Source organism: Dysidea avara, chromosome 4, assembly GCF_963678975.1.
Source record: "Dysidea avara chromosome 4, odDysAvar1.4, whole genome shotgun sequence".
In the NCBI taxonomy this organism is placed as follows: domain Eukaryota; kingdom Metazoa; phylum Porifera; class Demospongiae; order Dictyoceratida; family Dysideidae; genus Dysidea; species Dysidea avara.
Window position 1 is genome coordinate 6,393,516 of NC_089275.1, and position 13,757 is coordinate 6,407,272.

Here is a 13,757-nt window from a genome sequence, read left to right on the forward strand (position 1 = left end):
TACATACCATATGCGCATACGCGTACGGTACAACCATACGCGTATGGTACGGAAAATCGTACCATCTGAGTATAGTTAAACCTGGTATGCGTATAATATCAAGCAGAAGGTTTTTGCACTGCCGTACCTATTGACTATGCCGGATGGCACTCTGCTTTTTTTCTTTTCAGGGAGGGGGGAGGAGCTAGTCTCGCTTAGTGGTTTCTGCTCAGTGAAGATCGAAATACTCTAATAGAGCAATCATATTTTGATCTGATTAGCTGTTCTGTTCTCTAGAGCTGAAATGTATTTAGCTTTACTGCGATTAAGATATAATTTGCTTTACTGCATGATGCAAACCTATTTAAAATAAAGCATTCCTTAAAATAAAAGAATATTGAAGGCATGATTCTCAGTCACATGACTATATAAGTGATGAAATTGACATAGACAATATATGATAAAAACAATCATGAATTCATCACACTGTTGGCAGATCTACTTGAATTGTGTTAAGTCCTGCTGATCTGGTAGGATCTGATGTAATTCTACATAGTCAAAATCAATAAAGGTCAATCGTCTGGGTTGGAAGCTTTATGAAAAACATGATAACACCTAGCTGCATACAGTATAAGTCTGAAAAGTATAAATCAAAGGAAGGGGATTAAATATAATAATTATGTCTTGATTTATACATAGTCATTGGTGTATGATCTATAACAATGTATCTCGTTGTCTGTTTAACTTTTCATTTCATCAAAGTATCTGACAGTTCCACAAAATACAATAGTGCCATCACCCATATAATTACAATAGTTTATGTAAGCGCCTGTAGATTATTTTCTTGATGTCTTCTGACTTTTGTACATATTGACTTATTGGCTCATCCGGCTGTCTACTGCCTTACTTGTCATGGATTTCCATCTTGCATTTTTTATAACAAATGACTTCATTTCTCCACAGTGGAAATGCTATTGATTTGAAAGTACACAAGCTGGTATACTGTACGTTCTTTAAAATGACCGGATTTGTGAAAAGGTACCTTTTCCACACATTTTACATACCAGCAAACAAAATGGTGTAACACTTGACTCCTTACACTGATGAACTTGCTCTTAGTATCAAAATTTTGCTAGATACTAGTAGCTACTGTACACTCATGGATAATTGCAGGAAATTATAAGGTATATGTTCAAAAACTTATGAAACCCCGAAGTTCAAAATATGCATGTGTCAAATTTTGTGTGTGAAAAAGGTACCTTTTTGCAAATCCGGTCACAAATTATCTAGCTGTTACATAGCAACTGCACACACTGACAACATATAGTAAATTTTAATTCTTGTTTCTTCTTCCACACAGTACATTGTGGCTGCAATTGCTACACATATATTGCTTCTCATTGGATTCATGATCCATTGTTGATGCAATGAAAATTCAAAAACTAGGCCATTATTACAAATGCTACTCCTCCTTCATATCTATAGAGTTAATGATGTAATGTAATGATGTGACATGATGTAATATAATGTATAATTTATGCATACCTGTAACATTAATATTGTGTACTGTAGTTGTAAGAGTTAGTTGTTATTGTCTACTTTCAGTTATTGATTAATAATATTATATACAATAGTCTGTTTTGCCTATAAATGGTCTGCCTACACTTCCCTACAATTAGAACAATACCCATGCACACATAATATTTATGTGTTTACAAATACTCCTGAAGATAGTCAAAGATTAGTACAATAATTAAAAGCTATATAGAGCGATATTACCCAAAACTCTACTATAGGGGTTTTTCTATACTTGTATATATGAACTTTGTAAAAATGTGTTTGGGTTTAAAGGTGCCCAATTATCCCTTCAACATAAAACAAGAGCAGTATATTCCTTGTCTTACTCAGAAACTGAAATTTGAAGTTTGATCTTCTAAAGCATTATTTAGGACAAAAGACATTGATTTCTTTTAGACTGTAGAATTGTGCCAGCATATTGATATTCACGATTTTTCAATGAATATAACTGGAATGCATAGTGATATAAACGTTAAGCCAGTAGAGGTAGCATTGTAGCTAAATATAAACATAAGATTTTAATATAATTATCCATATACTGCATTCTGATTGGTTACAACATAGCAACCATATTAAATAATTTGCATCCATTGGCAAATGGAGCCAATTTTTTCAGGCATATATATATTATTTCATTAAATATTTTATTCTATTGTTGCTATACATATAATCTATTGTTTACCTTTAATTTGTTAGTACACTAGCTTCCACTTAAAAATGGATATTTATGCCTGGTGGCACTAAAGGTGTGTTGAACAGACAATTTTAATCAGATGAGCTCGAGAAGTACAATGTATAATGATTGCTCAAACAGAAGAAGACCTGGAGAATACTGATACAATAACATTGAAGGAGGTAGCAAAGAGATATAACTGTAGAGAAAGTAATGTTTTTAGTTTGCAAATTAATGTAAATCTGCATGGCTGTAGCTTATAGCAATATTAGACATGCTATACTCTAAGACTGATGTGCATAGTAATTAATTGTGCAATAATTTTTTTAAACTGTAGTTCGCTGAATCTTTGCTATTGAATGAGGCATGTGCATTGCCTGGTGAGATGAAGTAGGAAAACATAACATGGCAGAGATTTTATGGTGAGTTTATATATGAATTCCAATGTATAGTTCAGTAATGAATGTATATTAAGTAGCATTGTTTTATTATTGTTAAGTGCGTTGTATAGCTACTCGCTACTTACTGTCATGCTTGCATGTGGATGGGAAGACAATGTGTTTAGCTATACTCTTATCTGAATGTACTCTTTAAAGTTAACAACATCCACATTAATTTGTGCTGTAGGTCCAGTGTGATGAATATACTATTTACAGTATGTATAAACAAGAAAAGTACGTAAACAAGAAATTGGATCTTCAAAAGAAGAAGAGTGTACATAGTATATAAAAATGCAAATACAGTGAGGAGCCATGTTGCACAACTGATGAAACTTACAAAGTTCATTTTTCCAGTTATTAGCTTTGCACAAGCAGTATAATTATGTATAATTTAGTTAGAACTTACGGGTCCCGAACTTACTATAGCTACCATGCATGTTGTAATTGCTCTCCTTGCTTATTTACCCAATTCTGTAGTAAATTATCAGTTATCCACACTTATAATTGAGTATAAATATACCATCTGCATGCTTCTGATAGCTACTGTATAAAGTACCATACATGCACATGCAGTGCCATTTATGTAAAGTTCGGCAGACGAAGTGAGATCATGTACATAAGATTTAGGTACATTAGTGTAGGACTATAGTGGGAAATGCATGGGCATACATGGCGAGGATACTGAAAATGCATGTGCATGTGTGCTGATGAATAAATTTATAGTTACAGCTCAGTAGTAAGCAGATTATTGTGTTGTGTTCTAAGTTTGCTCAGCTAGAAATGCTTGTAAAGACAGCCCATCGTAACTAGGTGATGGCAAGGCTGAGAAAAGGCATAATACGCATATGGTACGTACCATACGCGTATGTCTATACCGTACGCGTATGGTACGGAAAATCGCACCGTACGCGTATGGTAGCTATGTACCATACGTGTATGGTACATACCATACGCGTACGGTACAAAATACGCATATGGTATAGAACAGGCACACCATCTCATTTTTGTAGACTTCACAGATTCCCTGTGTTGGGAAGCAGCTCAGCGGGTAGTTTGTTTTGAAATCTATACCAAGTGTGTAGTGTAATAGGCAACTTGGATTTATTGTATCAATTGTCATATTGTATAAAATTACTGCTTACCATGCACTTTACACTTGTGGACTTTTAGTAGGCCCATGACGAATGCTAGATATCAATTTACCATACCATCAACTACTACCACACTTGTAGTCTCGCGTGCCAAACGGTTTGTGTGGGGGCGGCAAATAAACCGTCTGGTCACTGTTGCACACTTTCCGTGAACTCACTGGAATGCAATTAGATTACATCACGGTATTGTTTTGCGCCAAGGATGATGTAATAATCGTTCCAACCACTTCTGTGAGCAGACTAAGACGATAATTGTACTGGTATTGTCCTGGTGACGTATTTGAAACATCGCTGAACGTCTTCCTCTACAATTCCGCCGTTTCACAAATCCGTAGTGAACCATAATCGTTCTTATACCAACGCTTTTAAGAGCCCTGTACTAGAGAAACAAAGATCCTAAACCCATGGCGTTGTTAAACTTTCGAAAAAGTAATCTGTGTAGCTGAGATTCAGTTCTTTATTACACTAAGAATTTGAATTATTAGTGTTTGTTTCGTCACAGAGTCCGCGAAGCGATCTGATTGGTTCTGCCAACATTCCGGCAGTGGTTCCGGAATGTGTGCAACAGTGACCAGACGGTTTATTTGCCGCCCCAACACAAACCGTCTGGCACGCGAGACTACCACACTTGGGGGGTGTAAAGTGTGTGTTGGATTGCTCTGAAACCTAAGCTATATGGCATGGGGTTGAAAGACAGAATCTTCTAATAAGACACAGAAATCATCCAAGCCACATGATTAGACATCCACCAAAGAACACCAAATGACAGTGTGCTGATGACCAACAAGCAAGAGCTCAAGATGCACTACCAAATTATATGTTTGAACACTACGTGTACTTTCAAAAGAAGTGACATAAAACACTTATAGCTACATTGCACACGTAATTCATAACCAACGAACACATATTAGCTACACTGTACAGTTAAAATATTCAAAGTGTATGGTTTCTTCATTAGTTAGTGTGAAAGATTGTTGACTTAACACATTCTGGCTGTACTGGTGGGGCCAACTCTGTAGCAATGGTGAATAGCTTGTGTAATCATACTGGGACCAATCAATCATGTTTATCCACTTTGTAGTACAATGCCACGCAAAGTAATAAAACTTCCATACAGGCCTCCTGCAAATCTATGAAATCATAGAATGACCTGGACTGGGAATTGAAGAATGTGGCCTGGTGGACCTAGTGCTCTATTAGCTAGTTGCAGACACACTTGCAGTACAGTATGGTATGGAATACATCTAAAGTCCTTTCTTTCAAATATACGACGGTCACGGGTCGCTGAAATCAGTCACTAAGGCCAATGAAACTTGATTAGCAGTTTCGCGTCATCGCCCTCATGCTTTTGATATACCCGCATGGAATTTCATTAGGCAAAGCAAAGTTGATTGTTAGTTTCCCGTTTCAAGATTTTCAAAATATCACGCGGGCGGGAGATCATTATTCATTATGGCTAAAACCTTGAAGAAAACACTAAAATAAACCCTCTATTACAATAATGAAATTATTGTGAATATTTGAAAATCCATGCGGTGGAAATAGCCATATAATGAAAATTTTGTGGTATTTCTATTAGACCATGCGGGCGGAAACGGGAAACTAACAATCAACTTTGCCTGGCCTTGTTGGTATTTCAGATCGAAATACTCTAATAGAGCAGTCACTTTTACTCTAATAGAACAATCAGATATGCTCTAATGGAAAAATCACTTGTTTAGGAGTTACAGAAATAGCTGAGTATTTTTATATAGATTAGTAAAATACTTTAGCTATTTAATGCAAGAGTAATCCTTCACTGTTTTTTGGCAGAAATTTCCATGTTTGGAATGTGTGTTGTGCTTTTGGAAAATAATGAATAATAACCGCCCGCCTGCCCGCATCAAACTTTCAAAAATCTGAGCGAGAAACTGGTAGTCAAGTTTCACTGGCCTAAACAAAAACTGGATAAATCACCAGCGTCTAATGTGTCACTATCGAAAATTCGCCGAAATAAGGCTCTTGCAAACTCTTCAAACTTTTGTTATTGTCCTGGGAGACTTAACTGCTTCATCCTGAAGTGAAGTTAGCGACAAACAGATAAACTACGCACACACCTGCTCACCATAATCGTCCTTAGAATCATATCACCATAATCGTCCTTAGAATCATATCTCTATAATAGATACCAACGTGTACGACTCAATGGTTCCTACTCAACTCTACTTCCAGTTTTATCAGGTTTGCCCCAGGGGAGCATCCTTGGCCCAATTTTGTTCTTAGTTTTCATCAACGATTTGTATTTATCCATTCATCACTCCAATGCTTTATCTTTTGCAGATGACACTAAATGCTACAAACTCATTTTTGAACTACTTGATTCCATCAAACTCCAGGATGACCTCAACTCCTTATTTGACTGGTCTCAAGACTCAAACCTATCTTTTAACACTAAGAAATTTATTCACCTCTCCTTTAATACAAAGTTCCCAACTTCTTACAACATTGACAATTCCTCAATAATATCTAGTAACACCCATCGTGACCTTGGTATCATTCTATCTACTGACCTGTCCTGGAGAAACCACTATCACCACATCGAACCCTAGGATTGCTTAGACGTACATTCAGCCATTCTATTAACACTACAACTAAAAGAACTCTGTACATAGCACTAGTAAGGTCTCAGCTCCTGTATTGTTCCCCATTGTGGCATCCCTACCTTATCCAAGATATCTCTGCTCTTGAAAGAATACAGCGCCGAGCTACCAAATACATCCTCAACGATTATGTTTCTGATTATAAAACTCGCCTTATCAAGCTCAACCTACTACCATTAATGTATATTTATGACCAGTGTGACATTCTGTTTTTCATAAAATCAATTCAAAATCCATCTGATCATTTCAACATCCAGACCTTCATCAAATTCTGTCATCATTCTACTAGGTCTTCTTCCAGTAACAAACTTGAACATGTTTTTACATCATCTAATCAACAAAGAAACTTCTACTTCAACAGACTTCCTCGAACCTTCAACAGCTTACCAGTAATTGACCTAACTCAACCCTTTGTCACCATTAAATTTCAACTAACTAAAATCCTATGGCAGCATTTTATAAGAAACTTCGATCCAGACAACCAGCATAGTTTCCATTTTACATGTCCTTGTAGCATCTGCTCCAAACATCCCAAGCCACCTAACTTTGATACATTTAGCAGCTAATTGTAATTATATAAGTAATGATAAGTACTTAATTTAAGTTATGGGATCTGGTACTTACCAGATTACCTTTAGTGCAATTGTATATGAATTCACTTTTATTGTTGTACAACCATGTACACCTGTAACATTGCACTATAAAGCTAATAAGTGAATAAGTGGACTTAGCAACCGCACTATAACGTAAACCGAAACACGGATGTTGTAGTGCGCGAGTTCCGTTTCCACTCCCTATGTGTATCACGTGTTTGGGTTGTGGCGCGCGCCCCAACTATTAATTATCGTTCGAGAAGAACAAAGAAGCGGATGAATGATGAAAACAAACATCATGGTGCAGTGGACAGAACATAATCGGAACAACAGATTCGTGAATCCGCCGTCATTACTTTGACTGTCTGAAATTTCTGGAGCCGTACACCTAGCGCTACCGGGTCTTACAGCAGGCAGGCTGGCCGACAAATGTATAGGTGAATTTCGAAATTTTTAAAAATCACTGTACGTCGAAACATTCGATTTTCGCTTCGTTTACTCAATGTACAGCATCATTATAACAGTACTAATGCATTCCAGGTGGTTTTTTCGGGTAAAATTTATTTCCGAGTGCAAGGCCGTTTATTAGGGAAAGCCGATTATGTTGGCATTTTTTTTCTTTTTTCTTTATTATTAATTACTAGGCAGGCAGCACAGCTGGTTTGCCTAGGATGTAAATCACAGAACACGTTACAATCAATAAGTTAAAGTATGTATGCTACATTGTGTATGTTACAGTTACTAATAATAAACAGTGCATGTGTTGATTACAATTACTATTCATAAATAATAAGTTACAGCATACAGTACATACATATAATTGCTAGTTATAATCAATCAGTGAGTTATAGTGCATATATTACAATAGAAAGAAAAAAGAAAAGTTACGATAATATAGTTATACAATTAATAACTCACGTAGTTGATTAGTAAAATTATCTAGAGTAGCAGCTTCGATAGCAGAAATGGGTAGTAAATTCCAATCACGAAAGGATTTTAGAAAGTAACTATTATGATAAAAATTAGTTCTAGCAGTAGGTATATTGAAGTGAAAATAATGTTGAAATCTAGTGAAGGGTGTGGTGGTAGTGGCTGTAATATAGGTAGGTATTTCTAGTGAAATTGAATTGTGTAGTCCTTGGTATAAGATAGAGAGCCTTGAAATTTGTCTTCTAATGTTCAATGCAGGCCATTGCAATTCTGAAAGCATGCTGGTCACACTGTTTTCCCAGTTGTAGTTAGATTTTACCCATCTGGCAGCAATTCTCTTCACCCTCTCAATGGCTTGGATATCTTTAGATAAGTGAGGATCCCAGACTGAGGATACATACTCTAGTTTTGGTCGAATTAGTCCCAGGTAGGCAACGGATTTAACTGATTCATCACAATTATTTAAAAGTTATGTCTCACAAAGTTTAGTGACTTTATTGCATTACTAGTGATGTTGCTAATGTGTGGAGAGAATGACATTGATGAGTGGAATAGGACTCCGAGATATAGATGCTGATTTGTACGAGTAAGTGCTTCATTGTCTATGTAGTACTGGAACTCAGGTGGTGAGGTAGATCTAGAACAGGTGAGTATAGCACATTTGTTGGTATTTAGGCTCATCTGCCATCGCTTAGTCCATTGGATGATGTAGTTTAAGTCCTGTTGTAAAAGGTGATGATCTTGTTCTGAGTGAATGACACGGTATAGTACACAGTCATCTGCAAATAGTCTGACACTGGATGTGATGTTGGTAGTAATGTCATTGATGTATAATAAAAACATTAGTGGGCCTAAGACTGTACCCTGTGGAACTCCTGAATCAACATGAATAGATGTTGAACTGTGACCCTTGATGACTACCCGTTGCGTTCTCTTTGTTAGCCAGCTGAATATCCAATTATAGATGTTACCTTGAATTTCATAATGGTGTAGTTTCTTCATTAAGCGTTGGTGTGGTACAGTATCAAATGCTTTACGGAAATCGATGAACACTAGGTCAACTGCATGGTGATGATCCAGTGATAGCTGGATTTCTTCTACAATATTAAGTAATTGGGTCTCGCAAGAGTGATTGGGTCTGAAGCCGTACTGTTTATCACAAAGTATTTGGTAAGCAGTCAAGTGATCCATTATGCTGTGGTAGAGGATGTGTTCTAACAGTTTACTACATATGGAAGTTAAGGAGATAGGTCGATAGTTACTGGGATTGGCTCTATCTCCCTTTTTGAATGTTGGTGTGACATTGGCTGTAAGCCAATCTTCTGGTAGGTTGCCAGAGTTCAAGGACTGAGTGAATATTACTGTCAAGATTGGAGCTGTTTCATCACAACAGTGCTTAAGAATGCGAGCTGGTATGTTATCAGGGCCACACGATTTGGAGGAGTCCAGGGTAGAAAGTAACTTTTTAACTCCATCAACTGAGATTGGTATATTAAGCAATGGTGTTATGGGAAGTTCAGGGCTTTCAGAAATATAAGATAGGTCTTCTTTAGTAAAAACAGATTGAAATTGTTTGTTGAGAATCTCAGCCTGGTCTTTAGAATGGTACACAAGTGAACCCTTCACTTTAAGAGGTGCAATTCCATGAGTATCTTTACGAATGGTTTTGACATACCTCCAGAATTTCTTATAATTAACACCACCATTATTAGAGAACATCTTGTTTTGATACTTGCTATGAGCTTCATGGATAAGATTAGTTATGCTGTTCTTTATGCTGCGATAGTTATGCCATGCTTCTTCTGTTTGTAAACCTCTTGCCTTATTGTATAATTTTTTACGTTGTTTCATTTGTTTCTTGATGTTACTAGTTATCCATGGTAATTCTTTATCAGGTTTAGACATTGTTTGAGGTATATTAGTAGTTATTGCATTATTAATGGCCTGCTTGAATTTGTCCCAGTTTTCTTGAAAACTATTAGAGTAGGGGTCAGAGGAAAGAAATTCAGCCTGAAAGGTTGAAATATCAGATCTGAGTTGAGTCATGTTACCCCTGTCATAAAGAAATATTGGGTGCACAATATCGTCAGATTCTTGTTTGTTGTTTACCATTAGTTCACAGTACATAGCTTCATGATCTGAGATACCAGGAATGATCTCCAAATTAGTGACTGATTCAGGGTGTGATGAAAAGATTAGGTCAAGGATGTTTTCTCCACGGGTAGGTTCAGTAACTAGTTGATCTAACCCAAACTCGTTTACGGATTCTAACAGTAACTGGTTTACATCAGTACCATAAGTCGGATTAGGGCTGATTTGGCCTGTACCATCTATCCAAGAGATACTAGGAAGATTGAAATCTCCTGCTAATAGTATTTGCGGTGTTTGAGATGATTCATTATGGGACATGTTTGAAAGAAAGTTATTTAACATGGTAATAGGTGTGACATTGTTATTAGGAGGTCTATAAAATGAACACAGACACAAAGGTTTGCTATTTGGGATTTGGAGTTTCGCCCAGATCATTTCTGCTTCATTAGATGGATTTGAAAGTTCTGAGATAATAATACTGTCTCTAAAACCTATAAATACGCCACCACCACCCAATGAATGGTCTTTTCTGATAATTTTGTAAGAGCTAGGTAAGATTTCGGATGATAAATATGTTGAATCGATATGAGATTCATTTCCAAGGACGATATCAATGTTGTAGTGTAAAAGTAGTGCAGATAACTCATTTCTTTTATTTTGGCTTCTAATACTTCGACAATTGATGATTAAAAATTTGAGGGTATGATTACTTTGATTTTTACATTGTACTAGTGGGTCTAGTCAATTGCTTGATGATTCCATTTGATCATCTGGCAATACAGCTTGAGATAGAACAAGATTATGGTTTTTGACTTCACCATGGAGCTTGTTGTTAACAAAGATCCTATTACCGCGAATTTTAATTACTTTACGATTGATGTCTTTTTGGATTAGACTCCATCTTTCCTTGAGGAGAAGAGATTCAATTTGTCGTTCCTCTGGATTCATATCTGGTTTAATGCGTATGCCACTGGGAAGTGTCCTTGTTTGGGATAATAGAATAGATACATCAATGGCTCTATTGAACTTAATCAGAATTGGTCGTGGACGTCTAGATTGTTCTTGGTACTTGCCAAGCCTATGAAGGTCGCGGATGGATAAGGGACTTACGTTTGCATTACCTTTAGTGATGGTTTCGATAACACTACTAAGGTCACGACCTGAACGTTCATTTCTGGGAGCACCCTTTTCACATTCGTCAATTCCATACATAACAATGTTAAATTTACGATCATGTTGTAAGTTGTAATGGGAGTTAGTAGTGGCGGTTTGGACTGGGTTAGCATTGCTGGAGTTATTCTCTTGTGACATAGTGTCTTGGTTAGAATTTCCGGAGATTGGGGCTAACTTGCTTTCAAGTTCTTGCAGCCTCTCGTCAAGTTTAGTTTGTTTGTCTTTAATTTCGTTGAAAAATTTAAGAGATAAAGAGACTTGGGGGCGACATAATTTGCAGAAGAACAATATGTTAGGGGAACACCCTCCAAGGATATCATATTCTTCGTCTGTGATACCAGCACATTTAGGGTGTACCCACTCAAAACAACATTCACATTGAATACTGCCGTCTTCGCCATTTTTACTGCATACAATACATGAAATAGTTGACCCACCTGATTTGTCTTTCTGTTATTTGGTGGGAGGGGTGCCGCCAGTTGGTCTGTCTCGTTTTGTATCACTTGCCATGGTTTAAGAGACGCTTAACTGGTACCGTTTTACCAAGCCTGATGTTGGGCACCACGGTACGAGGTGGAGCGTGTGGTTGGGCGGGCGTTACTTGGAACAATCCAGTAGGAGGTGCTTCAATTCTCTTTCGACTTTCGCCGGCAACCAGGTAGCGTAGGAAAAGTACAATCCAGCAGGATAGGACTTCTGAGAACCACTGTAGAGCGAGGTATAAGGTCCGCGTGAAACTAGCCACCATTTACGATCACGTGACTTAGGTGTCTGAAAGCATTGAGCATAATGCTAGCATAATAGGTAGAATATTTGTGTAATAGTATGAATTCTTGCTTATCAAAATAGCTGTATATCACAAAAAGATCGATATACTCTAATAGAACAGTCAGTAACTCTAATAGCACAATCATATAACTGACTGTTCTATTAGAGTATATCGATCTTTTCTGTGATATGCATTTTGACAAGTAAGTTTGTGCTTCAGCCACTTATTATTTATCCATATTAAAATTGGAAATTATTACTAGAGCATGGGAACTGAAGCATAAATAATTGGGCATCAGGGGCGGATCCAGGAGCCAGCAAGGGGAGGGGCACAAACAGGCTAAGTTGTAGGTGGTTGGGGAGATCCAGATTCTCTTGCTAGTTGCCGCATTTTTGAAGCAGCAAATAATCACCTTTTAGTAGAGTCTCACTGATGATTTTTTGTCACTTTGGCCTTTGAAGATGGTTGTGGAGTCTTAAAAGCTGTTAAAAGGCTCCAAACGTCTTAAACAACATATACTGTATTAAGAAAGGATCGAGTAGAGGGTGCTGGAGGTGTATTCTTATGCATTAAGGAAGGCCTAGATGTATCTGAAGAACCTGAATTGGATGTAAATGCTGAAATCATTTGGGCAAAAGTGACTCCTTCTAAAAGGGCCCCCATTTATGTTTGCTCATTTTATCGTCCACCAGACCTGTCCATTGACCCCATACTGCAATTGGGATTATCTTTGAACACTCTTACACGTAGGTTTACTGAACTACCTAATATAATAGTAATGGGTGATTTCAACCTTCCAGGTATTAATTGGTTAGATGGAAGTGGTCAGGTTATCTCTAATCCTAGCTATGGAGTAGAACTAAATAATATATTTCTTGATCAAATTAATGATATTGGCCTTAATCAATTTGTCAATACTCCGACTAGAAACAACAACATACTTGATCTTGTACTTTCTACCTCATCTACCATTTTGGACTTAACTACTGCACCAGGAATGTCGGATCACGAGGCTGTTGTCTTCCATCATAATATAGATAACACAAATATTAATACTAAATCTGAACACAAAGTTGCTTTATACCACCGAGCTAATCTTGAGAATATTAAAAGAGACCTACTTGAATTTCAAACTTATTTTCTTGGGAATGATCCTTACTGTAAAACTGTCGAACAAAACTGGACTGATCTAAAAGGTGTAATCAATGACAGTGTTGCAAAGCACGTGCCATACAAAACTATACGTTCCAACTCCAAATTACCATGGATAAACAGAGAAATAAAGAGGGATATGAAGAGACGCAAACAATTATACAACATAGCTAAAAGAACCAAATCTAGTAATGACTGGAATGCCTATCGCAAGATTAAAAACTCTATAAATAGCAAGATTAAAGTAGCACACAATAATTATTTTAATAGAATGTTTGACAACTCATTTAATGGAAATCGTAGACAATTTTGGAAGTATATTAGAGCAAAACGTAAGGACTACCATAATATCTCCACCCTAATTGTAGATGGTGAATCTATCTCAGATACAAAGAGTAAAGCCAATGCATTAAACAACTATTTTGAGTCAGTCTTCACTAAAGAAAACTTATCTAATATCCCTTCCATGAATGGTTGCAACAACCCTGTGAATTCTCTGCCTACTATGCCAAGTATTACATTTTCAGTGGCTGGTATCCACCATCAATTATCCCTATTAGATACCAACAAAGCCAGTGGGCCAGACAAC